At 45.4% G+C, this 27579-nt stretch overlaps 1 protein-coding gene across 10 annotated transcripts in view; it reads right to left on the bottom strand.

The window, feature by feature from the left end:
* The window catches only part of REPS2 (RALBP1 associated Eps domain containing 2), a 259100-nt gene that overhangs the window by 161017 nt on the left and 70504 nt on the right, over window positions 1–27579 (bottom strand). The window lies entirely within an intron of this gene.

The following is a 27579-nucleotide window of genomic DNA, read 5'->3' as shown; positions in this document are numbered from 1 at the left end:
TTTGTTAGAGCAAACTTCTGGGTAAAACAATTTCTCCCCCAGTATAATGTTCTAAGGGAATTTCACACTCCATCTTTGGCTGTCTTTTCACAAGGCAATGAGGAAAATAGTATTAAGTCAGAGCAATCATTCTAACATTCAGCAAGATTCTACTGTCAAAATCATTAGCCACTCACAATGCTACAAAGAACTAAAGTTAAATGAAATCTGTTCTCTTTATATTAATAAAAAAAGAAAAACAACAAGAGTCTAGTATATTTACCTATATTTCAAATTGTTGAAAATGAAAATGATGTTTTGGCACACTCATAGTTCTCAGCACAGCAATCACACACAATCATATAGTACAAAGGTCATAAAAACAGCTATGAAGTTATGGATTACATAGAATGCTTTGCATCTATATTCTTCGTTCAGGATAACAGTCATCAGTGTGCCTTTGAGCTTCCATCAGCCCTCTATTCCAAAAGCACAGCTGCGCTTGCAATGATTGATGCTGTGCTAAAGCCAGAAAACATCTTAGCAACACAAGTATCCTAGCTCCCCGGGCCAAAAAAGCCCCTGGTTCTCTAATATCCACATCATGTTTATTTTTAGTTGCTATGTCCACATTTGATTCAAAGAAGCAAGCAAATGACAAATCCTTGTGTGATCAATCAACCAAGGGCCCAAGAGACATAAATAGAGTAACCATTCTGGAAAATTAAACCAAGACTCTCTTCTGAAGAGAGGACGGCCACCATTTCTAACATTTTAATACTTCTCAAGCTCGGGCAGCTCTCCAGCACTCAAGGCAGGAACGGACTTCAAAAGCAAACAAGCAAGAGAAAAGAAACTCTAGATTCTTAGTAAATCAAATATAAGCTAATCCTATGGTTCTGTTCTCAGAAAGATACTTGTTTCAGCTCAGTCTGCACACAAGGAATATAAAAAGATGGAAGAAGACAGTATAAAACAATCTGTACACAAGAGAATGACTCTACTTCCAAGGAGTTCTTGAGGGGAAAAACAGAAATAGACGTTCAATATTTATAAGCTCCCTGACCAGTGTTTTACTGTCACTCAACAGATAACTGCAGGGAACAATGGAATACAATTGTAGTATTATAAACAGTAAGTGTTCTACTAAGACTTAGATATGACTCCCAGATACCCTGTAGGACACTGTCACTTCATACATTCTCTCACCCTGACTAGAATTTCTCTATAACCATTCACTGAGGAAACACAATTCTCTCCATCAGACAGCCACCCAACAACAAAACACAAAATCCAACTAAATTCTTCTAATACTTTCTTTGGTCATGTGATTGTAAACAACTCTCCCTTAAGAACTGTAACCAAAAGTCCTGAGATTCTTATCATTACAAACTTTCCTGAAGGGACTGGTTTTCCTCAAGCTGCTGCAAGCTTTTAAAAAGTAAAAGATCAAAGTCCAGTTTGTAAGTTTTCAGTCTTAATGTTTTTCCTAGTCATACATACACCAAATCTGATAGTGAAACTTTATTGGAAAATTAATGAAGTCTCTGCTATGCAGTAATATATTCAAGTAATCACAGAAGAAGGTTAGTTTGTAGTAGTTGGTTAGAGTCTTTTCTCCCAATTTTAATTAAACTAACACAGAACTTGTTCAGATTAAATGTTCATAGGGGCCAAGAGACAGAGGCAATAATTTGTTTCATGATAGAATCTTAGGTTGTATTCTTTGAACATAGAAATGCTTTGTATATTAAATATAAATGACTTTTTTCCCTTCCACAAAGAAAACTATGACTCTTGTAAAATAATATGATCTCTAAATATTAAGGGGGAAATCTTTTGTTTTTCCATATTTGATGTAGACACTGATTTTAAGAAATATTTCAATTTCCTCAACACATTAGAAAAAAACATCAGCAGCATAAACGCAATAATAAATGGTAAACAACATTGGGCCTCATTATCTAGAATTTTGTATAATGGAAACATACAACTTTTTTAGATTTATTTATTTATTTGAAAGGAAGAGTTACAGAGAGTCAGAGACAGTGAGAGAGGTCTTCTATGCCCTGGTTCACTCCCCAAATGGCTTCAATGGCTGGATCTGGGCCAATCCAAAGCCAGGAGCCAGGAGCTCCTTCCTGGTCTCCCGTGCTGGTGCAGGGGTCCAAGGACTGCTTTCCCAGGCCATAGTGGGGGGCTGGATCAGAAGTGGATCAGCCAGGACTTTCACCGGTGACCATGTGGGATGGTAGCACTGCTGGTGGCGGCTTTACCCACTACCCCACAGTTTCAGCCTCAACACATACAATATTTATCCTCTTCTAGTAATCATCTAATGCATTGGAAATAGACATAGTTCATTCTTATTCATTGCTATATAATAATCCATTTTAATGAATATACCTACATTTTTATCCATTATTCTGTCATGAACATTTGGGTTGTTTTCACTTTGGGGCCATTATGAAAAAAGCTGCTGTGAACATTGCTGTAAGTGCTTTATGATGGACATGAGCTCATTCATCTTATGTATATACCTAAGATCCAAATCCAGCCCACTGTCCATTTCTGTATATAATGTGAGTACAATGCTTGAACACTGAAAAAAAAAAGTATTTACTGATATGTGAAAAGTATTAAATTCGATTTTAGTGTGCATAAACAGTTTTCAGACATGGCCATGCTCCTTTGTGTACATATCGTCCATGACTACTTTCATACTATAAAACCGAGTTAAGTAGTTTTGACAAACATATGACTCACAAAGTCTAAACTATTACCTATCTAGCCTTTGACAGAAAAAGCTTGCTGATTCCTGTCCTACACAATTTAATGGGTTGTGGGGAGCAATCCAGACTGGACTAAGTTGCTGGAATTAAGACTTATTCTATGCATCTGCTCTCCCACAATATGGCGCTGGGAGAGAAGTAAACAGCTTCCGCACAGCTGCCTCCAGTTCAACCAATAAACTGTAGGACTTGCTCCTGATTAGAGAGCAGCGTACTCGGCGTGTGGGCAGCCGATTTGGGATTGGCGGAGGAGGACTATAAAGGAGGAGAGAGACGGCATGCACCAGGAACATCTAAGGGGAACATCTAAGAGGAACACCTGTGCAGCCCCCGAGAGAGCCGGCCGGCGGTGTGCCGCTCCCCCGCGGAAGTGGGGAAAAGTGGCTAGGGGGAACCGCCCTTCCACGGAGGTGGAAGGGTCAGTAGCCAGCCCGGGAAGAACCAGCAGCAAACCCGGGAAGGGCCGAGCAGACAAAAGAACAGTGCAGGGTCCTGTGTCGTTCCTCCACGAAGACGGGGAGCGACATAATGGTGCCGTGACTCGGATAGGAAACCTAGGATGGATAGGAAACTTAGGAGGGAAGAAATGACTCGGATTAGGAAACCTAGGACGGATATGAAACTTAGGAGGGAAGAAACGGGAAGAACTGGGAAAATATCGGAGAGAGAGACTAGCAAACAGCCTAGGGAAAATATCGGAGAGAGAGACTAACAAACAGCCTAGGGAAAAGCCGGACGATAAAGGTGCCGGAAGAAGCTATTGAAAGCCTAGGCATAGACTCAGATACGGACTACAGGGGGAAGCTGGGAGAAATCTCTAAGGTCGAAAGCGAAAGTGAAAGCTAGAACAAACAGACTCGGATACGGACTGTGGGGAGAGGCCAGGAGAAATGAAGGAGGAATATTGTTGGAGGAAAGCTTGGGGAAACATACCGGGTAGAGAAAAATGTTAGGGAAATTGAAGCCGCGGGGGGCAGGCCGAGGCGGATACGAAAGCCACTTTGGGATTCTCAAGTTAGCCCGGGAATAGGGGGCGAAAAGTTAAAACCAGAAGCTGAAACGTAAGCCAGATTGGGATCCGTCTGATTAGCCCGGGGAGCAAAGGACGGGAAGCCAAACCGTGGGGCGGAGACGTATGCTGGGTTGAATTCGCCAGGCTAGCCCGGGGAACTTGGATTGAATGCTAGTGGTGGACACGTAAGCTACGCTGTGTGACTCGCGGAGGCTGCTGTGCGCAGACAGAGCGTGCGGGGCTCGAATAGATAGGGAACAGGGCTGGCGCGAGGCCGTGGTTCAGACGCGAAAGGGTTAAGTGCGAGACTGCGGAGTGTGCGCGCAAAGCGGGCTGAAGCGGCTCAGCCGGAAAGCCGCGGAGAAATAGCCTCGGGGCGGAGCCTGCCGGCAGGGCGGCAGGGCGAGGTGCCGGGAAGCTGCGGGGATAAGAGAAACAGAAGTTTTAGAAGTAAAGTGAGAGAAATAGGAATGCTGGAAGATAGAAGTGGAATGGGAGAAATAGGAATGCCCGGAGATAGAGAAATAGAGAAATAGAAAGGCCTCCCCTCAACATGGCAATAAGAAAGCTTGGATTCGGTCTGCCTGATTAAGTGAGGCGATGAGCACCTGCGGCGGCTAGCAGGTTATGCGCCGCAGGTCACCGAAGACAGGCACGAATTAACATCAGTAAGGCCTCCCCACAAAAAGGCAATGAGAAGGCTTGGATTCGGTTTGCCTGATAGGGCTTGTAAGCCCCTGCAGGCTCGACCAGAGCATGCGCTGCAGGGCACCGAACACAGGCACGCATCAGCGCCTAAAAACCTCCTCACAACATGGCGAAGAGAGGACCTGGATTCGGTTTGCCTGATTGATAGGACTTGTAAGAGCCTGTGGCAACTCTAGCAAGTAGAGCAGAGTGTGTGCCGCGGGACACCGAAGACAGGCGCGTATCAACGCCAAAAATAAAAAGAAAGGGGGATCTGTGGGGAGCAATCCGGACTAGACTGAGTTACTGGAATTAAGACTTATTCTATGCATCTGCTCTCCCACAATATGGCGCTGGGAGAGAAGTAAACAGCTTCCGCACAGCTGCCTCCAGTTCAACCAATAAACTGTAGGACTTGCTCCTGATTAGAGAGCAGCGTACTCGGCGTGTGGGCAGCCGAGTTGGGATTGGCGGAGGAGGACTATAAAGGAGGAGAGAGACGGCATGCACCAGGAACATCTATGGGGAACATTTAAGAGGAACACCTGTGCAGCCCCCGAGAGAGCCGGCCGGCGGTGTGCCGCTCCCCCGCGGAAGTGGGGAAAAGTGGCTAGGGGGAACCGCCCTTCCACGGAGGTGGAAGGGTCAGTAGCCAGCCCGGGAAGAACCAGCAGCAAACCCGGGAAGGGCCGAGCAGACAAAAGAACAGTGCAGGGTCCTGTGTCGTTCCTCCACGAAGACGGGGAGCGACAATGGGTAAAGTAAAATGTAGTCTCAATGAATCAAGAAAGTTGTGTTTTGGCCGGCGCCGCGGCTCACTAGGCTAATCCTCTGCCTTGCGGCACCGGCACACCGGGTTCTAGTCCCAGTCGGGGCACCGGATTCTGTCCCGGTTGCCCCTCTTCCAGGCCAGCTCTCTGCTGTGGCCCAGGAGTGCAGTGGAGGATGGCCCAGGTGCTTGGGCCCTGCACCCCATGGGAGACCAGGAAAAGCACCTGGCTCCTGGCTCCTGCCATCGGATCAGCACGGTGCGCCGGCCGCAGCGCGCCGACCGCGGCGGCCATTGGAGGGTGAACCAACGGCAAAGGAAGACCTTTCTCTCTGTCTCTCTCTCTCACTGTCCACTCTGCCTGTCAAAAAAAAAAAAAAAGAAGAAAGTTGTGTTTAACAGAAAGGTATTTTACATCACTTTTTGAGGTTTAAAATTAAATTAATAACTCAAAGCCGCATTGTGCTATAGCAAGTTAAGCCACTGCTTGCAATGCTTGCATCTGATATGGGCACCAGTTCGTGTCCCAGCTGCTCTACTTCTGATCCAGCTCTCTGCTATGGCCCGCAAAAACAGCAGAAGATGGGCCAAGTGCTTAGGTGTCGCTCCCCCTCTTCGTGGAGGAACGACACAGGACCCTGCGCTGTTCTTTCGTCTGCTCGGCCCTCCCCGGGTTTGCTGCTGGTTCTTCCCGGGTTGGCTACTATCCCTTCCACCTCCGTGGAAGGGCAGTTCCCCCTGGCCACATTCCCCACTTCCGCAGGGGAGCGGCACACCGCCGGCCGGTTCTCTCGGGGGCTGCACAGGTGTTCCTTCAGCTAGATGTTCCCCATAGATGTTCCCGGTGCATGCCGTCTCTCTCCTCCTTTATAGTCCTCCTCCGCCAATCCTAACTCGGCTGCCCACACGCCAAGTACGCTGCTCTCCTCCAATCAGTAGCGAGTCCTACAGTTTATTAGTTGAACTGGAGGCAGCTGTGCAGAAGCTGTTTACTTCTCTCCCAGCGCCATATTGTGGGAGAGCAGATGCATAGAATAAGTCTTAATTCCAGTAACTCAGTCTAGTCCGGTTTGCTCCCCACAGATCCCCCTTTCTTTTTATTTTTGGCGTTGATACGCGCCTGTCTTCGGTGTCCCGCGGCACACACTCTGCTCTACTTGCTAGAGTTGCCACAGGCTCTTACAAGTCCTATCAATCAGGCAAACCGAATCCGGGTCCTCTCTTCGCCATGTTGTGAGGAGGTTTTTAGGCGCTGATGCGTGCCTGTGTTCGGTGACCTGCGGCTCACACTCTGGTCGAGCCGCCTGCTGGCGCTTACCGCCTTAATTAGGCAGACCGAATCCAAGCCTCCTAATTGTTGTATTGTGGGGGAAGCCTTACTGATGTTAATTCGTGCCTGTCTTCGGTGACCTGCGGCGCATAAGCTGCTGGCCGCCGCAGGTGCTCAACGTGCTCATCGCCTCACTTAATCAGGCAGACCAAATCCAAGCTCTCACATTGCAGTGTTGTAGGGAGGCCTTTCTATTTCTCTATTTCTCTATCTCCGGGCATTCCTATTTCTCCCATTTTACTTCTATCTTCCAGCATTCCTATTTCTCTCATCTTACTTCTAAACTTCTGTTTCTCTTATCCCCGCAGCTTCCCGCTGCCCGCCCCGAGGCTACTTCTCGGCGGCTTCCCAGCTGAGCCGCTTCAGCCCGCGCCTCTCTCATCTGCGCGGCTTCCCGGCTTTGCGCGGCTTGGCTTCGCGCGCTCCGCGGTCTCCACGCCCCTTCGCGTCTGCACCACGGCCTCGCGCCAGCCCCGTTCCCTATCTACTTGTGCCCCGCACGCTCTCTCTGCACACGGCAGCCTCCGCGAGTAACACAGCGTAGCTTACGTGTCCGCCACTAGCATTCAATCTAAGTTCCCCGGGCTAGCCTGGCGAATTCAACCCAGCATACGTCTCCGCCCCACGATTTGGCTTCCCGTCCTTTGCTCCCCGGGCTAATCAGACGGATCCCAATCTGGCTTACGTTTCAGCTTCTGGTTTCAACTTTTCGCCCCCTATTCCCGGGCTAACTTGAGAATCCCAAAGTGGCTTTCGTATCCGCCTCGGCCTGCCCCCCGCGGCTTCAATTTCCCTAACATTTTTCTCTACCCGGTATGTTTCCCCAAGCTTTCCTCCAACAATATTCCTCCTTCATTTCTCCTGGCCTCTCCCCACAGTCCGTATCCGAGTCTGTTTGTTCTAGCTTTCACTTTCGCTTTCGACCTTAGAGATTTCTCCCAGCTTCCCCCTGTAGTCCGTATCTGAGTCTATGCCTAGGCTTTCAATAGCTTCTTCCGGCACCTTTATCGTCCGGCTTTTCCCTAGGCTGTTTGCTAGTCTCTCTCTCCGGTATTTTCCCAGTTCTTCCCGTTTCTTCCCTCCTAAGTTTGCTATCCGTTCTAAGTTTCCTATCCGAGTCAGGTTTCCTATCCGTCCTAGGTTTCCTATCCGAGTCACGGCACCATTATGTCGCTCCCCGTCTTCATGGGGGAACGACACTAAGCCCTGCCTAGGCTTCATATCCGAGTCACGGCACCATTATGTCGCTCCCCCTCTTCGTGGAGGAACGACACAGGACCCTGCGCTGTTCTTTCGTCTGCTCGGCCCTCCCCGGGTTTGCTGCTGGTTCTTCCCGGGTTGGCTACTGACCCTTCCACCTCCGTGGAAGGGCAGTTCCCCCTGGCCACATTCCCCACTTCCGCAGGGGAGCGGCACACCGCCGGCCGGTTCTCTCGGGGGCTGCACAGGTGTTCCTTCAGCTAGATGTTCCCCATAGATGTTCCCGGTGCATGCCGTCTCTCTCCTCCTTTATAGTCCTCCTCCGCCAATCCTAACTCGGCTGCCCACACGCCGAGTACGCTGCTCTCCTCCAATCAGTAGCGAGTCCTACAGTTTATTAGTTGAACTGGAGGCAGCTGTGCGGAAGCTGTTTACTTCTCTCCCAGCGCCATATTGTGGGAGAGCAGATGCATAGAATAAGTCTTAATTCCAGTAACTCAGTCTAGTCCGGTTTGCTCCCCACACTTAGGTCCCTGCACCGATGTGAGAGACCTAGATGAAGGTTCTGTATCCTAGATATGGCCTGGCCCAGCCCTGGCCATTGCAGCTGTTTGGGGAGTGAACCAGAGATGGAGGATCTATCTTTTTCTCTATCTCTCCCTCTCCTGTGTAACTCTGCCCTTCAGGTAAAAAATAAATAAATAATCTTTTTTTTAACTTTTATTCCTCAGTCATTTCAAATGTTCATAAGCCAGCCATGTGTGATTAGTGGCTACCACACTGAATACCACAGTTCTAGATGCTTTTCCAAATGGTTAGCATGGGAATTCATGAGCCACATACAATTGGTATACTCCTTTACTGGGTAAGCCATTTAAAAGTCAGAGAGATCTGGGCCAGTACTACAGTAGGTTAAGCCTCTGCCTGCAGCACTGGCATCCCATATGGGTGCCAGTTCAAGTCCAAGCTGCTCCACTTCCAATCCAGCAATGGAAGATGGCCCAAGTTCTTGGGGCCCCTGCACCCATTTGGGAGACTCGGAAGAAGCTCCTGGCTTCAGATTGGCCCATCTCTGGCCGTTGCAGCCATTTGGGGAGTGAACCAGTGGATAGAAGACCCCCCCCCCACTCTCTCTCTCCCTCTCTTTCTCTCTCTCTCTGGCCGTTGCAGCCATTTGGGGAGTGAACCAGTGGATAGAAGACCTCTCTCTCTCTCTCTCTCTCTCTCTCTCTCTCTCTTTCTCTCTCGCTCTCCCTCTCCCTGTCTGTAACTCTGTCTCTCAAGTAAATGAATCTTTTTAAAGAGAGAGAGAGAGAGAGAGAGAGAGAGATTGATTAACTGGCTTGAGGGCACATAAATAAAAAGTTATGAGGCAAAGATTCAAAATGAGGTAATCTATTACTAGGACCCATGCTCTTAGCTACTAGGCTACATTCCTGTATTGAAAATTAAAATTCTTTCTACTGCAGATTCAAATATTCAGCAAGAAATCTTGGCATTTCAAAGCTGAGAAATGTTCTAAGAAAAACCTGCTCTAACATCCACATCTTACAGGTAAGGAATTAAGTCCAGGAAGGAGAGGGTGAGCCTTATCTTAGTCATGCAATACAGTGGCACAGCTATGACCACATCAAGACTCCTACCCTCCTGGCACACTTCTGTCCACTACTTTTCATTGCCTATCCATTTATACCAGCTACTTTCAGGTTAACAGAAAAATATGACAATAATGTTCTATAATTCCAAAGTGAAGCTGTTCCCACACATTTTTTAGAAGTTACTTTGGGGGGCTGGTGCTGTGGCTCACTTGGTTAATCCTCCGCCTGTGTTGCCGGCATCCCATATGGGCGCCGGTTCTAGTCCCAGCTGATCCTCTTCCAGTCCAGCTCTGCTATGGCCTGGAAAAGCACTGGAGGATGGCCCGGGTACTTGGGCCCCGGGACCCACGTGGGAGAAGCTCCTGGCTCCTGGCTTGGGGTCGGCACAGCTCCAGCCATTGCAGCTATTTGGGGAGTGAACCAGCGGAGGGAAGACCTTTCTCTCTGTCTCTTCCTCTCACTGTCTGTAACTCTACCTCTCAAATAAATAAATAATATCTTTTTTAAAAAAAGAAATTACTTTGGAAAAACGTATCAGGCCAGTTTTATCAACCCAGATCTATGTTAGTCAAAACCTTCTAGTCTCCTACCTATTACCCTACTATCTACCCATTAACCTGAAAATACTTGTCAATTTGGAAATAGGTAGGAATATAGCTAGATTGGGAGGGTGGAGGTTAGAGTGAAAAGGGTGGTTAATAAGTTATCTTTACTGTCCACACCATGGGTAGAATCCAGAAGCAAGTTGGGAGATCTGCAATCTACTAGCTTTGGCTACGAACAAGCAGTATCCCCTTCATCTATCAAGACTTCAATTTCTCTGTCTATAAAAGGAGACCATTTCTAGCCCTCTTTCACCTTCCATCCTCTGCAGCCAGTCTATACCATGTTCCTCTGGTAGAAGGGCTCTTCACTGAGTTCCAGCAATAGGTTCTGGAGGTCCAGAAACCTCTGACTAAAGACAACATTTTTTACCTAATATTAATGTGTAATATCCCAGTGAGATATGTTTGTCAAAGAATTGCATGACAACAATAAACAACAAATGAAGCTGGAAATCACTTCTCAGAAACTTGGGGAGGAGAAACAATACAGCAAAGGATATGGGAATGACTCGAGTAGAGGGGCAAAACCCCTAGAAACACAATTCAGCAGCCAAATAACGCATCAATCTGTGTAGGTGAATTTCATCCAAAGCAGCTCTGGGTTCTTGTAGCAAGGATGAGGAAAGAAGGTGTGAGGGGAACTGCCTGAAGAATCATTTTAGAAAGAAAGGAAAGGGAGATTGGGTTGAAGTGTAGGCAGAAAGGCTGAGTTGACCAAGGCTTAATGGGAGATCTCAACACAGCATTTAGTATTTGAAACCCCATCTCTGATTAGAGTCATTAACATGTTAGAAACTGTGTGAACAAGTACACATGTGCACACACATGCCCATACACAAACATGCACATAGCAGCCCCCAGCCACCTACAGGTTTACCCACTGGGCTTCTTACTCCATCCCTGGGCTTCCTATTCACCATCAAGTGTGGTCTTTTCTATCAATCACCAATTGATACAGTTGGCTGTCATACTCAAATAGTTTCTCTCCCAACCCTAAGAGATAGGGGGTGGGGTGGTCAGGGGAGTCAAATGAGAAGAGAATAGGGAACATTCCCCACCCTCAATTCAGTCAAAAAATCTCCACCTTTGTTTTCTCCTGGGTAAAATAATTATTGCTTAGGGGAAGGGGGAAGCCATGAACAACACTGGAACAGGACTCACTCCTGCAAAATCCTCCTACTTCTATCATAGGATCTAGAAAACTAGAGCACAGGAAGTAAGGTGCAAGATTATGGGCCCTATCTGCCCCAAAGTCTTCATTATTTTGCAGAAGGCTTTCTCAGTCTCGGCACTACTGACATTTGGAAATGGAGAATTTTCTTGCTGTTAGGAAAGGGAGTCCTACCTTATATAGTGTAGGATGTCTAGCAGCATCTCCTGCCACTACCTGCCAGATGCCTGCGGCATGCCCTCCACAGGTGTGAAAAACAAAATTGTCTCTGTATATCTCCAAGTATCCTCTGAAGATGGGCAAAATCACCTGGTTTGAAGACAACTGTTTTACAGAGGAACTAAAGGGGGTTAAATAGTTTGCCCTAGGATCTTCTTGGTGGTAGACTCATGACTACAACAGGGATTCACAAATTTTGGGATTTCACAGAACAGTAAAAATCCCCATCCCCACAAACAAAGAGAATCAACATAAAGTTGACAACATTTTACTTTGTTAAGACTTTTACCCCTAACTATTAATACCCACTATCATAATAGAAAACTTAAAAAGTAGAACCAGAAAAAAATCTTAAAACTGAATAAACTGGGGCCTGCGCCATGGCTCACTTGGTTAATCCTCTGCCTGCAACGCCGGCAACCCTGTGGGTGTCGGGTTCTGGTCCCAGCTGCTCCAGACCAGCTCTCTGCTCTGGCCCGGGAAGGCAGTGGAGGATGGTCCAGGTGTTTGGGCCCCTGAACCCGCATGAGAGACCAGGAGGAAGCATCGGCCATTTGGGAGGTGAACCAACGGAAGGAAGACCTTTCTCTCGGTCTCTCTCTCTCACTGTCTAACTCTGCCTATCAAATAAAAAAAAGAACTGAATAAACTTAGTTTTACAAGTAAGTCACTCTTTGGTCCTAATTCTCTCTCCTTTCACAGTGAACTACCAGACCACAAATCAGTTTGGTCAGATAACACAGCCCTAGAGACTCCATGAACCATACCATTGCCCTATTTGGGTTCAGAGACTCCCAAAGGACTGAAAAGAAATCAAGGGGTCTGTCACATTGGATAAGAAAAAAATTACATCTTTATTTCCTCTAGCCTAACAGAAATTTAGCATTTATTTCTATTATAAATGTAAGCAGCAAACCACTGTAGTATCATTAAAAACACCTATAACTTTATCATCTGCCAAATCAGGTATTTTTATATCATGTTACAGTTGTTGCAGACAACTTAATGTATTATTTATGTTCATTACTACTTTGAAAGTACAGTAGTTTTTCCATCACTGTTATCTCTTCTATTTAATCATTAATTTTAAAAATATCAGTTATGATGCTGCTTAGGATTCCTGCATCCCATATGGTAGTGCCTGAGTCCAAGTCCCAACCCTGTAGTCCATTCCAGCTTCCTGCTACTGGGTACCCTGGGAGGCAGCAGGTGATGGCTCAAGTAATTGAGTCCCTGGTCCCTGTCACTCACATGGGAGACCCAGATTGAGTTCCTGGCTCCTGGCTTGACCTGACCTAGCCCTAGTTGCTGTGGGCATTTGGGGACTGAACCAGGAAATGAAAGACTGCTCTCTATTTCTGTGTGTGTGTCCTTCTCTCTGTGTCCCTCTTTCTCTGTGTGTGCTTATGTACATTTCTACCTTTCAAATAAATAAATATTTAAATAGGAAGCATATATATTGCTATATGTTTTAAATATATCAGTGACTAATTTAACATAAGAAGTTTCCTTTATAATGATATATCTTTGTAGGAATTCAAAACATTATTTTAAGGAGCCCACAGATGTTAGATGGCCAAAGAGGCTCATGGCACCAAAATGGCAGGAACCCTATTCTAGATCCTGTCTAACCTTCCTTTAGTCTTCACAGTCCCCAGAAAGGCAGGTAATAGCAGCTACCACAGCAAAAGTCCTACTGACCCTCAATTTTCACTCCCCTTTCTTCCACCCTCCAAGTAAGCTGTTTCACTGCAGCTCTGACTAGGGTGAGGCTAGAGAGATGCCAAGTGCCAACCACTAAGGAGGCACTCACTCTTAATGTTGTGTAAAAGCAGAGTCTGCACTGGCATGACCCTGACAGTAAGTGTCCCTTGAAAAGCTTCGTTCTGGGCACCAGTGCAAGTAAACCTATGTATTTAGTCATAGCTGGAGCAAAGCTCTTGAAAATGCTCAACCCAACTTTCATGGGAAGTCATCATTGGCTCAATACAGGAATTACCAGGGAACTGTTAAAAATCCTGATTCTCAGTCTGGAGCAAATTTTTGGAAATGGACCCAGGCACCTGTATTTTTTATTTTGTATTTAAAACTTTCCAGGCCGGCGCCGCGGCTCACTAGGCTAATCCTCTGCCTTGCGGCGCCGGCACACCAGGTTCTAGTCCAGGTCAGGGCGCCGGATTCTGTCCCGGTTGCCCCTCTTCCAGGCCAGCCCTCTGCTGTGGCCAGGGAGTGCAGTGGAGGATGGCCCAGGTGCTTGGGCCCTGCACCCCATGGGAGACCAGGAAAAGCACCTGGCTCCTGGCTCCTGCCATCGGATCAGCGCGGTGCGCCGGCTGCAGCGCGCCGACCGCGGCGGCCATTGGAGGGTGAACCAACGGCAAAGGAAGACCTTTCTCTCTGTCTCTCTCTCTCACTGTCCACTCTGCCTGTCAAAAAAAAAAAAAAAAACTTTCCAGGTGCTCCTCAGGCATAGACAAGGTTAGCAACTGGCCCCGAGAAAGATGACATACTGGGATGACTTCTGAAAAAACCTCTCAAGAGTTCCAGGGGAATCTGAATTCCAATTGTTTCAGCTTAAAGAGTGACAGAGAACCAAGATGCTTTCTGCATGCATAAACATTTATATCTTTATTCAATCACTGATTCAACCAGTATGCACTGAGTGCCTATAATGGCCCGCGATGCACTGGCTGATTGCCAGATTCTCTTCCCTTCCCTTTAGTCAAGCTTACAAACAGTAAGGAAGACAAACAAAAAAAAAGTCAAAACTATAAGGAATATTTACAAACTCTGATAAATGCCATAAGGAAACAGGTGCTGAGAGAGAACAAAGTAGGGTGGGGACAGTCCTACAGAAGCGTTATTCAACAGGCCCGCCCAAGGATTACCAAACTTCCTCGGGACACACTGCTGCTCAGATTATTTTCTTTTTGCAATTCTGAAAGGGTAGATATTAACTTCCACAAAACTATCAGCAAACAAGTACCTGTTGCCTGATAGCAAATGAATTGCATTTTAGAAAACAAAGCAATAGCCAAGCTGCACTTTTATTGTATTGCCCTGGAGGGCATTAGCCAGTTTTATATGTAATTTACCAATCCTACTCGAGTATCTTTTCTTTATATGATTATAAATAATTCTGACTCTCTATACTTGTACTATTTTGAATCAGCTTTACCATGTGCTCGTCCTGTCATTAATGAATTAATCTGATAGGACCTACCTTACATGGGGAGGGGGGCACATAGTCTGAATCCTGAAGGATGAGAAGGGGCCAGTCATGGGAAACAGAGAAGAAGAACAGACCCCCAGGAACATAAAACCTTGAGATAACATTGGACATATGTCCTACAGCAGGAAAATGATCACCCAGAAATAGCTAAAAGGCCAATGAGGCCGGAAGACAGAGAGCAAACAAGGGGTGAGGTCTGAGATGAGAATGGAAAAGTAGGTAGGGATCAGATTACCTAGAGCATTACAGATCAGGCAGAGACTCAATTCTGTACTAAGTATGAAGAGCCAACCATTGGAGGGTTTTAAGAAGGGAGATAAAATTATCTGATGTGGATTTTTAAAACATCATGCTTTCAAAAATAGGAAAAGAAATCAGAGGAGAGAGGAGGGGAGTGGCTGGGGAACCAACAATGAAACCACTATGATATCTAGGTAAGTTGGGGAAGCTGGTCTGGACTAGTAGGGACAAACAGATGGAGGTAACAAGCAGTGAGATTGGAACCACAATGCCAGAAGTTTTGATGGATTATATTACAGAGTGAAGGAAAGAGAGGAATCCAGGATGACTTCTGGGTTTCTGGCTGGTGTATCTGTGTACATGGTAGTGGCATTTACTAAAATGGGAAAGACCAAAGGTTAGAGGTTAACATCCACATTCCATAGATGCATGTCATTCATGAAATAAAAGCACCATCCTCAACTCCCTGGGTATGACTCCTTGGGTGTGACAGGGCTACCATAGCCTTTCAAATTAGGTTCCCACAGAGCATTTTCCTTGACCGTCAAAGTTTGTGTCATAAAATACATTAAACTAATATATTTCTTTTTTTAATCTTCTTTCTTTTTTATTTAATAAATGTAAATTTACAAACTGCAACTTTTGCATTGTTGTGGCTTTTTCCCCCATAACCTCCCTTCCACCCGCAGCCCTCCCATCTCCCACTCCCTCTCCCATCCCACTCTTCATCAAGATTCATTTTCAATTATCTTTATATACAGAAGATCAACTTAGTACATACTAAGTAAAGATTTCAACAGTTTGCACCCACACAGATACACAAAGTATAAAGTACTGTTTGAGTAGTAGTTTTACCATTAATTCGCATAGTACAACACATTAAGGACAGAGATCCTACATGGGGAGTAAGTGCACAGTAACTCCCGTTGTTGATTTAACAATTGACACTCTTATTTATGACGTCAGTAATCACCCGAGGCTCTTGCCATGAGCTGTCGAGGCTATGGAAGCCTCTTGAGTTCACCAACTCTGAACTTATTTAGTCAAGGCCATATCACCATGGCGGTTCCTTCCTCCCTTAAGAGAAAGGTGCCTCCTTCTTTGATGGGCCATTCTTATTGCTGGGATCTTGTTCACCAAGATCTTTCATTCAGGTCGTTTTTGCCACAGTGTCTTGGCTTTCCATGCCTGCGATAAACTAATATATTTCAGGAAACAAACTAGATAGAACTGGAGTCATGATGCAGTAGGTTAAGCTACCTCTTGCAATGCTGCCATCCCATATCAGAGCACTGATCTGAATCCAGGCTGCTCTGCTTTCAATCCAGCTTCCTATTATGCACGTTGGAAAGCAGAAGATTGTCCAAATACCTGGGCCCCTGCCACACACATGAGAGACTCAAATGGAGTTCTGAGCTCCTGGTTTCAGCCTGGCATAGCCCTGGCCATTGCAGCCATTTGGGTAGTTGTGGGGAGCAATCCGGACTAGACTAAGTTACTCGAATTAAGACTTATTCTATGCATCTGCTCTCCCACAATGTGGCGTTGGGAGAGAGGTAAACAGCTTCCGCACAGCTGCCTCCAGTTCAGCTGATGGACTGTGGGACTTGCTCCTGATTGGAGGAGAGCAGCGTACTCGGCGTGTGGGCAGCCGAGTTGGGATTGGCGGAGAAGGACTATAAAGGAGGAGAGAGACGGCATGCACCAGGAACATCTATGGGGAACATCTGAGGGAACCCGTGCAGCCCCCGAGAGAACCGGCCGGCGGTGTGCCGCTCCCCTGCGGAAGTGGGGAATGCGGCCAGGGGGAACTGCCCTTCCACGGAGGTGGAAGGGATAGTAGCCAACCCGGGAAGAACCAGCAGCAAACCCGGGGAGGGCCGAGCAGACGAAAGAACAGCGCAGGGTCCTGTGTTGCTCCTCCACGAAGAGGGGGAGCGACATAATGGTGCCGTGACTCGGATAGGAAACCTAGCTCGGATAGGAAACCTAGGACGGATAGAAAACTTAGGAGGGAAGAAACGTGACTCGGATAGGAAACCTAGGACGGATAAAAAACTTAGGAGGGAAGAAACGGGAAGAACTGGGAAAATACCGGAGAGAGAGACTAGCAAATAGCCTAGGGAAAAGCCGGACGAAAGAGGTGCCGGAGGAAGCTGTTGAAAGCCTAGGCATAGACTCGGATACGGACTACGGGGGGAAGCTGGGAAAAATCTCTAAGGTCGAAAGCGAAAGTGAAAGCTAGAACAAACAGACTCGGACGCGGACTGTGGAGAGAGGCCAGGAGAAATGAGGGAGGAATATCGTTGGAGGAAAGCTTGGGGAAACATACCGGGTAGAGAAAAATGTTAGGGAAATTGAAGCCGCGGGGGGCAGGCCGAGGCGGAGACGAAAGCCACTTTGGGATTCTCAAGTTAGCCCGGGAATAGGGGGCGAAAAGTTAAAACCAGAAGCTGAGACGCAAGCCAGATTGGGATCCGTCTGATTAGCCCGGGGAGCAAAGGACGGGAAGCCAAATCGTGGGGCGGAGACGTACGCTGGGTTGAATTCGCCAGGCTAGCCCGGGGAACTTAGATTGAATCCTAGTGGCGGAGACGCAAGCTACGCTGTGTTACTCGCGGAAGCCGCCGCGTGCAGAGAGAGCACGGGGCGTGAATAGATAGGGAACGCTGGCGTAGGCCGTGGTTCAGACGCGAAAGGGTTAAGCGTGGAGACCGCGGACCGCGCAAAGCCGGGAAGCCGCGCAGAGAGGCGCGCGGGCTGAAGCGGCGCAGAGCCGGGAACCCGCCGGCGGGGCGAGGTGCCGGAAAGCCGCAGGGATAAGAGAAACAGAAGTTTGGAAGTGAAGTAAAAGAGAAATAGGAATGCTGGAAGATAGAAGTAAAATGGGAGAAATAGGAATGCCCGGAGATAGAGAAATAGAGAAATAAAAAGGCCTCCCTACAACACTGCAATGTGAGAGCTTGGATTCGGTCTGCCTAATCAAGTGAGGCGATGAGCACCTGCGGGCAGCTAGCAGCTTATGCGCCGCAGGTCACCGAAGACAGGCACGAATTAACATCAGTAAGGCTTCCCCACAATGTAACAATTAGGAGGCTTGGATTCGGTCTGCCTGATTTAAGGCGGTAAGCGCCAGCAAGCAGCTCGACCAGAGTATGAGCTGCAGGTCACCGAAGATAGGCACGAACCAACACTAATAAGTCTCCCCCACAATAAGGCAATGAGAAGGCTTGGATTCGGTTTGCCTGATAGAGCTTGTAAGCCCCTGCGGGCAGAGCAGAGCATGCGCTGCAGGGCACCGAACACAGGCACGCATCAGCGCCTAAAAACCTCCTCACAATGGCGAAGAGAGGACCCGGATTCGGTTTTCCTGATTGATAGGACTTGTAAGAGCCTGTGGCAACGCTAGCAAGTAGAGCAGAGTGTGTGCCGTGGGACACCGAAGACAGGCGCGTATCAACGCCAAAAAATAAAAAGAAAGGGGGATCTGTGGGGAGCAATCCGGACTAGACTAAGTTACTCGAATTAAGACTTATTCTATGCATCTGCTCTCCCACAATGTGGCGTTGGGAGAGAGGTAAACAGCTTCCGCACAGCTGCCTCCAGTTCAGCTGATGGACTGTGGGACTTGCTCCTGATTGGAGGAGAGCAGCGTACTCGGCGTGTGGGCAGCCGAGTTGGGATTGGCGGAGAAGGACTATAAAGGAGGAGAGAGACGGCATGCACCAGGAACATCTATGGGGAACATCTGAGGGAACCCGTGCAGCCCCCGAGAGAACCGGCCGGCGGTGTGCCGCTCCCCTGCGGAAGTGGGGAATGCGGCCAGGGGGAACTGCCCTTCCACGGAGGTGGAAGGGATAGTAGCCAACCCGGGAAGAACCAGCAGCAAACCCGGGGAGGGCCGAGCAGACGAAAGAACAGCGCAGGGTCCTGTGTTGCTCCTCCACGAAGAGGGGGAGCGACAGGTAGTGAATCAGAGGATAGAAGATCTCTTTCTCTGTCTGTCCCTCTCTCTGTAACTCTGCCTTTCCAATAAATATTTTTAAGAAAAAGGAAAAGAAACAAACTAGAAAATTCTAAGTGGCAGGTGAATGTTTTGTCCAATTTTCTCAGCATATGCTCACTACAAACAACTTTTATTTAATAAATCTTTTAATGAAATAAGGTAATTAAGAATTAACTCTAGATACATTTAAGCCCTCAGGGGTAAAAGGCAGCATTTAGGTGCATAAAATACAACTGAGAGTGTCCATGTCCAGTGAACAGCCAAGTGGAGACTCCTGACTCTGGTAGAAAGAACTAACAGGGCTGGATGTTCATGACTGTGGGAGGCTTGTGTGCCAGGACTGTGAGAAAAACTGAGGGTGTATGGGATAACTCATGGTGTGCCTGGGACTTTGAACAGTCACAGTGGGAGACTTCATATACTTGGGGTTTCCTGATTACCTGATGAGGGACATTGCTGGGGAATTTGAGCTTACCCTGAGAACTGCACAGATTCTTTGTGTGGTCCTTGGGACAGGGTAGATGAATATTACACCCACTAGGGCTAGCACTCAGGTACTGGTCTCCTCTGAGGAGAGGAGCTCAGCTGAGCAGAATAAACTTCCCTCCTGATTAAAAAAAAAAAGGAGGAGATTTACCCCCACAAAACCCAGGTGTGTTACCTTAGACATGCCCTTCACCCTGGAGAACTGAACAGAGCTCCCTGGCCATACCCACCACACATCTCTAGTTATTCCCTGAAAGCAGACACTCCACTTATCTACAGAGGCTTAGTACAAAGATAAAAGCCACCACTGCGAAAAAAAAAAAAAAAAAAAAAAACAAAGAAGAAATCAGTGAGTATCTCCACAAATGCGCAATAACAAATGCACTAATTCAAGAAACAAGATTAAGGAAGACAATATGATGCCCAGAGAAGAATACAACACTTCAATACTAGATTGAGAAGATGATGAGATTAAAGAAATTCAAGAAATGGAATTCAAAAAAATAATATTACATAGAAGGGGCCGGCACTGTGGCACAGTGGGTTAATGCCCTGGCCTGAAACGTCGGCATCCCATGTGGGCGCCGATTCTAGTCCCAGCTGCTCCTCTTCCGATCCAGCTCTCTGCTATGGTCTGGGAAAGCAATGAAAGATGGCCCAAGTCCTTATGTCCCTGCACCCATGTGGGAGACCCGGAGGAAGCTCCTGGCTCCTGGCTTCAGATCAGCTCAGCTCCTGCCATTGCGGCCATCTGGGGAGTAAACCAGCAGATGGAAGACCTCTCTGTCTCTGCCTCTCTCTGTAACTCTTTCAAATAAATAAAAAATTTTAAAAATCTTTAAAAAAATATTACATAGAAGTAATCAGAAGCAAATGCATGAACTACAGAAATCCATACATGAAATGAAAGAAAACTTCTCCCACAAAATAGAGATCTTAAAGAGAAATCAAAATGAAATTAAGAATTCAATAGAACAAATAAAAAATGGAGTGGAAAGCCTTAACAACAGAATCAGTGAACCAGAAGAAAGAATATCTGAATTAGAAGGCAAAGCACAGGAAATTATACAATCAAACCAAAAACAAGAAGAGGAAATTAGAAAACTAAAAAACACTGTTGGGAATCTATAGGATACTATCAACCAACCCAACATACGAGTTCTAGGAGTTTCTGAAGGCGTGGGAAGAGAGAAAGGATTAGAAGGCCTTTTTAGTGAAATAATAACAGAAAACTTCCCTAATTTGGAAAAAGAAAGGGACATCCAAGTATAGGAAGCACATAGAACGCCTAATAGACATGACCAGAAAAGATCTTCACCACGGCACACTGTAATCAAACTCACCACAGTAAAAAATAAAGAAAAGATTCTAAAATCTGCATGAGAGAAATGCCAAATTGCTTTCAGAGAAAGGCCCTCCAAGTAGACTCATGGGGGACTTCTCATCAGAAACCCTACAGGCTGATAGAATGGCAAGATATATTCCAAGTCTTAAGAAAAAAAAAAAAACTGTCAACCCAGAATAATATACCCTGCAAAGCACTTATTTATAAATGAAAGTGAAATAAATACCTTCTATAGCAAACAGAAATTGAAAGAATTTCCACCACCTGCCCAACCCTACAAAAGATGCTTAAGGATATGCTGCACAGAGAAACACAGAAACATGGTCATCACTACAAAAGAAGGTAAAGGAAGAAAATCTCCAAGTAGAAGTTCAAAGAAAACTCAAAGTAAAAAAATAGGAATATTTTTGGGAAAAATGGCAGGGCAAAGTCATTATTTATCAATAGTCACCTTGAATGTAAATGGCCTCAATTCTCCAGTTAAAAAGACACAGACTGGCTGAATGGATTAAAAAAAAAAAAAACATCTATTTGCTGCCGACAAGAAATATATCTCACCAACAAAGATGTATGCAGACTGAAAGTAAAAGGATGATAAAAGATATTCCATGTCAACAGAAACCAAAAAGAGCTGGTGCAGGGCCGGTGCCATTGCACACTAGGTTAATCCTCCACCTGCAGTGCCAGCATCTCATATGGGTTCTAGTCCCAGCTGCTTCTCTTCCAGTCCAGCTCTCTGCTGTAGCCTGGGAAAGCAGTAGAAGATGGCCCAAGTGCTTGGGCCCCAGTACCCGCATGGGAGACCAGGAAGAAGCACCTGGATCCTGGTTTCGGATCAGTGCAGCTCCGGCCATTGTGGCCATTTGGAGAGTGAACCAACAGAAGGAAGACCTTTCTCTCGCTCGCTCACTGTCTGTAACTCTACCTGTCAAATAAATAAATAAAATCTTTAAAAAAAAAGAGCTAGTGCAGCCATCCTATTATCAGACCAAATAGACTTTAACATGAAAAATACTAAAAGAGACAAAGAAGGGCACAATGTAATGATTAAGGGATCAATTCAACAGGAAGATGTCACTATTATAAACGCATATGCACCTAATTTCAGGGCACCTGACTATTTAAAAGAAATGTTAAGGGATCTGAAGGGAGACATAGACTCCAATACAATAGTAATGGGGGACTTCAATACCCCACTTTCAGCAATGGACAGATCAACCAAACAGAAAATCAGCAAGGAAACAACAGAGTTAATAGACATTATAGACCAAATGGACCTAACAGATACCTACAAAACTTTCCACCCTACAGTTCCACAATAGACATTCTTCTCAGCAGTGCATGGAACTTTCTCTAGGATTGATCACATGCTAGGCTATAAAGCAAGTCTCAGCCAATTCAAAAAAATCAAAATCATACCATGCATCCTCTCAGACCACAATGGAATGAAGCTGGAAATCAGCAACTCAGTAATCTCTAGAACATATGCAAACACATGGAGACTGAACAACATCTTGCTGAATGAACAGTGAGTCATATGAGAAATCAAAAATTTCTGGAAACAAATGAAGACAAAAATATAACATATCAAAACCTGGCCGGCACCGCGGCTCACTAGGCTAATCCTCCGCCTTACGGCGCCGGCACACTGGGTTCTAGTCCCGGTTGGGGCGCTGGATTCTGTCCCGGTTGCCCCTCTTCCAGGCCAGCTCTCTGCTGTGGCCAGGGAGTGCAGTGGAGGATGGCCCAAGTGCTTGGGCCCTGCACCCCATGGGAGACCAGGAGAAGTACCTGGCTCCTGTCATCGGATCAGCGCAGTGCGCCGGCCGCAGCGCGCCGACCGCAGCGGCCATTGGAGGGTGAACCAACAGCAAAAGGAAGACCTTTCACTCTGTCTCTCTCTCTCACTATCCACTCTGCCTGTCAAAAAAAAAAAAAAAACTTAATGGAGGGCGCCAGCACCATGGTACAGTATGTTAATCTTCCACCTCTGGCGCTAGCATCCCATATGGGTGCCAGTTCAAGTCTCGGCTGGCCCTCTTCCAATCCAGTTCTCTGCTGTGGCCTGGGAAAGCACTGGAAGATGGCCCAAGCACTTGGGCCCCTGTACCCACATGAGAGACTGGGAGGAAGCACCTGCTTCCTGGCTTTGGATCAGCACAGCTCCGGCCATTGCAGCCATCTGGGAAGTGAACCAACAGAAGTAAGACCTTTCTCTCTGCCTCTCCTTCTCACTGTCTGTGACTCTACCTCTTAAATAAATAAATAAAATCTTTAAAAAAAACTTAATGGGATACAGCAAAAGCAGTGTTAAGAGTAAAGGTTATAGCAATTGGTGCCTACATCAAGAAACTGGAAAGGCACCAAATAAGTGAGCTAATACATCTCAAGGATCAAGAAAAACAACAGGAAACCAAACCAAAACTAGTAGGAGAAAAGAAATAATTAAAATTAGAGAAGAAATCAACAAAATTGAATCAAAAAATACAAAACATCTGCAAAACAAAGAGCTGGTTTTTTGAAAAAAAAATGACATACCATTGGCCCATCTAACCAAAAAAAGGAGAGAGAAGACTCAAAATCAGAGATGAAAAAGGAAATGTAACAACAGACACCACAGAAATAAAAAGAATCATCAGAAATTACTACAGAGTTGTATGCCAACAAACTGGGAAATCTAGCAGAAATGGATAGATTCCTGGACACATACAACCTACCTAAATTGAACCAGGAAGACATAGAAAACCTAAACAAACCCATAACTGAGACAGAAATTGAATCAGCAATAAAGACCCTCCCAACAAAGAAAAGCCCAGGACCAGACAGCTTCCCTGCTGAATTCTACCAGACTTTAAAGAACTAATTCTGATTCCTCTCAAGTTATTCAAAACAATTGAAAGGGAGGGAATCCTCCCAAATTCTTTCTATGAAGCCAATATCATCTTAATTCCTAAACCTGAAAAAGATGAAACAGAGAAAAAGAACAACAGACTATCCCTGATGAACATAGATGTAAAAATCTTCAACAAAATTCTAGCCAATTGATTCCAACACATCAGAAAGATCATCCACCCAGACCAAGTGGGATTTAACCCTGGTATGCAGGGACAGTTCAATATTCACAAATCAATCAATGTGATACATCACATTAACAAATTGAAGAACAAAAACTGTATGATTATATCAATAGATACAGAGAAAGCATTTGATAAAATACAACACACTTTCATGATGAAAACTCTAAGCAAATTGGGTACAGAAGGAATATTCCTCAACACAATCAAGGCAATTTATGAGAAAACCACAGCCAGCATCCTATTAAATGGGGAAAAGTTGGAAACATTCCCACTGAGATCTAGTACCAGACAAGGATGCCCACTCTACATGAAGGATCTCTGTGAGTAAGACCCCAGCAGAATGAAGTGGTCATCAAAGAAAAATGCATTTTTCTCAGAAGGGAGGAGCGAACTTCCACTTTACTTATGACCATGTCTAAATACTGATGGAGTTTGTGAATTCAAAAGGCTTCCATAGACTAGGCAGCTCGTGTCAAAAGCCTCAGGTGATCACTGACATCATACATAAGAGTGTTAATTCTTAAATTAACAACAGGAGTCACTGTGCACTAACTTCCCATGCAAGACCTCTGTCCTCAATGAGATTTAACTGTAAAACTAGTTCTCAAACAGTTGTGTGTGTGTGTCTGTGCACAAATTGTTAAAATCTTAGAATAGAGTTAGTTTTCTGTGTACAAAGTTAATTGAAAATGAATCTTTGGGACTGGGAAGGAGAGAGGGAGGATGAGAGGGGTGGGAGTATGGGTGGGAGGGCAGGTATGGTGGTAAGAATAACTATATTCCTAAAGTTGTACTTAAGAAATTTGTATTCCTTAAAAAATTAATTAATTAAAAAAAATACAACCGAGAAAGCTTTGCACTAGAGTCTTCAAAAAGTTCAAGGAAAAAGGCACATTATGGAAAAAAACATATGTATGGATTTCAAAATGGTTTATACCAAAATAAACTTATATTTTGATTCCATTTCCATGATTTTTTTAACCATGCTCGTGTTCATGGAAAAGTATTAGTCCTTTACACAAGTGATAACTTTGATAATCCTTCTCTTTACCCCAACTCCCAGAAAATTAAGCTAACAGATATGGGCACAAATCAGGTAAAAGGCTTAAGCCTCACTTAAAAAAAAAAACAACAACAACAACAAAGGCATCAAAAGTTCATTCTTGTACACAACAATGCAGCTCTAAGTTTTCTAGAAGATAAAGTTGGAAGATATTAAAATAAGTCTTAGTGATCAGTTACAATAAAACAAAAGCTACCAATCCCATGACAAATCCAAACTCAATGTGATATAACTTTCAACTAATTAAACAAAGAGTTGGGAGCAGTGACCATTACATTCTATAGTAACAAACACCAAGCTTGCTGACAAAATGACACTCCAAGGGCTGGCATCATGGTGTGGCAGGTTAAGCCAATGGCTGCGATGCCAACATCCCATTTGGGCACCAGTTTACGTCCTGGCTGTTTCACTTCCAATCCAGCTCCCTGCTAATGTGCCTGGGAAAGCAGAAGATGACCTAGCTGCTTGGGTCCCTGCCACCCATGTGGGAGACTTGGAAGAAGCTCCTGGATCCTAACTTTGGTCTGGTCCACCCCTGACTGTTGTGGGCATCTGGGGAGTGAATTTGCAGATGAAAGATTGACCTCTCTCTCTCTGAATTTCAAGTAAATAAAATAAATTAAAAAAACACTCCATCAAGAAACCTAGGAGGGTACTTCAATAAGTTGTTGGCAAATAGAATTTAAAGATAAGTTTATTTTGGTGTAAAACATAATTGCAATCCATGCATAGTATTTTCATAATATGCATTTTCCTTGAACTTTTTGAAAGTGCCTCATATTTATGGATTTCCAAAGTTTTTTGAACCAAAATAAACAAATCTCTTAATTCTATTTGCTGTGAATTTTTGAAGTACCTCGTATTTCTTTTTTTTTAAAGATTTATTTATTAATTTGAAAGGCAGAGTTACAGAGAAGTGGAGACAGAGAGGGAGACAAAGAGGTCTTCCATCTGCTGGTTTGCTCCCCAATGGCCACACCAACTGGAGCTGAGCCAATCCAAACCCAGGAGCCAAGAACTTATTCTGGGAGTCCCATGTGGGTGCAGGGGCTCAAGGACTTGGGTCATCTTCTGCTGCTTTCCCAGGCCACAGCAGAGAGCTGGATGGGAAGTGAAAAATCTGGGACTCAGATCGGTGTCCATATGGGATGCAGCAGCTTTACCCACTACGCCACAACACTGGCCCTAGTACCTCATATTTCAAAGACCAAATTCTGTAATACCAAGAAATGCCTTTGGGATCTAATTTTTTTAATGGAAAATAATCTGTGATCATAAATTATAGTCAACACCTTACTAAATAGAATTAAGAAGGGGTTAGTTTGCATACCAATTAAGAACATGGGAACTGTAGGCATAACTTCCTGGCTCCAAACTCTAATAGCCTTATGCTCTTAAGCAAGCTACTCAACCTCTCTATCCTTTAATTTCCACGTTTGTGAGATGTATAAACAATAGCACCACAACCCCTTCAGTGTTCAGCTGTCCCTGTACCTTGCAGGCACAGGGAAGAACTGTGTGCCCTTACTTTGCTCTGTAGTTAAGCAGATCCACGTGGTAAGTTCTGGCCAATACACCGTGAGCAGAAGTAATATGAGTCACATTGAAGCCAGAGCACTTAACTGCTAGAGTGAGAAACTAGTGCCCTGCCATGGCAAGTATGGGAACAGGTTCTGTTAAAGTTGCCACAAGATAAAGCAGCTGATATCACAGAACCGCCACATGGAAGATAGCTACCCTGAAGGATTATCCTGACCCACTGCAAAGTGCGGAGCAAACCTTTGTCTGGTTAAGGCACTAAGACTGCCATGGCATTTGTTACTGCAGCTTTCCTAAGTGATGCAAACTAACACAAGTACCTAATTTAGTAAGATGCCGTAAGGATTAAATAAGACAATGTCTGGCATGCTCTAAGTCCTTGATAAAGATTAACAGGATGATTGTTGCCCCATGATGGTTAGGGCAACAAGCGAGCACTGTTTCCCACAGCCATATATGACAATCTTGGCTATTTAGGTTGTCTTACAAGCTCTCCATGAACTAACCGTAAATCCAGAACCCACTTATATCTCAACCAGACACTTAACAAGGCAGGAGTGAACAGCTGAGTGGATTTTATCTCAAATTAATGATAGGGGGAAAAGTTCCCACAGAGCTGTGTAGTAAACATATGAAAGTAATTTACATCATGATGAATCCCTCAAATAGTCACCTCCTTTATTGAAATATTTAAAGTCAATACTGACGCTGAGGAAATCATGATAATTGTTGTGGGCTTTGCTTTTTGTTTAACTTGTGAAAAGTGTTCAAGCGTACAGTGGGTTGGGGGCAGGGATGGGAAGATAAGAAAACATTAAATCCGGGACCAGCACTGTGGCGTAGCAGGTAAAGCTGCCATCTGTGACACTGGCATCCCACATGCGTAGCACTTTGTGCCCCAGCTGCTCCACTTTTGATCCAGCTCCCTACTCATGGCCTGGTAAAGCAGAAGATGGCCCAGGTGTTTAGGGCTCTGCCACGTACGTGGGAACCCCAAATAAAGCTCCTGGCTCCTGACTTTGGCCTGGCCCAGCCCTGGCCATTATGGCCATCTATAACTCTTTCAAATAAATAAATAAATCTTAAAAAAAAAACACGGTAAATAAAAACAGAAAAGATAAATTCACTTTGCCAAAATTTTGGTAGCTCCAAAGGACTTAATAGTCATCACATCAGTGCTCCAGCACTTGGGAATTGAAGGCTGAGTGCATCTGATAGGACTGGCAGGA

The sequence above is a fragment of the Oryctolagus cuniculus genome, chromosome X (assembly GCF_964237555.1).
Source record: "Oryctolagus cuniculus chromosome X, mOryCun1.1, whole genome shotgun sequence".
In the NCBI taxonomy this organism is placed as follows: domain Eukaryota; kingdom Metazoa; phylum Chordata; class Mammalia; order Lagomorpha; family Leporidae; genus Oryctolagus; species Oryctolagus cuniculus.
This window is presented reverse-complemented; position numbering and strand designations above follow the sequence as displayed.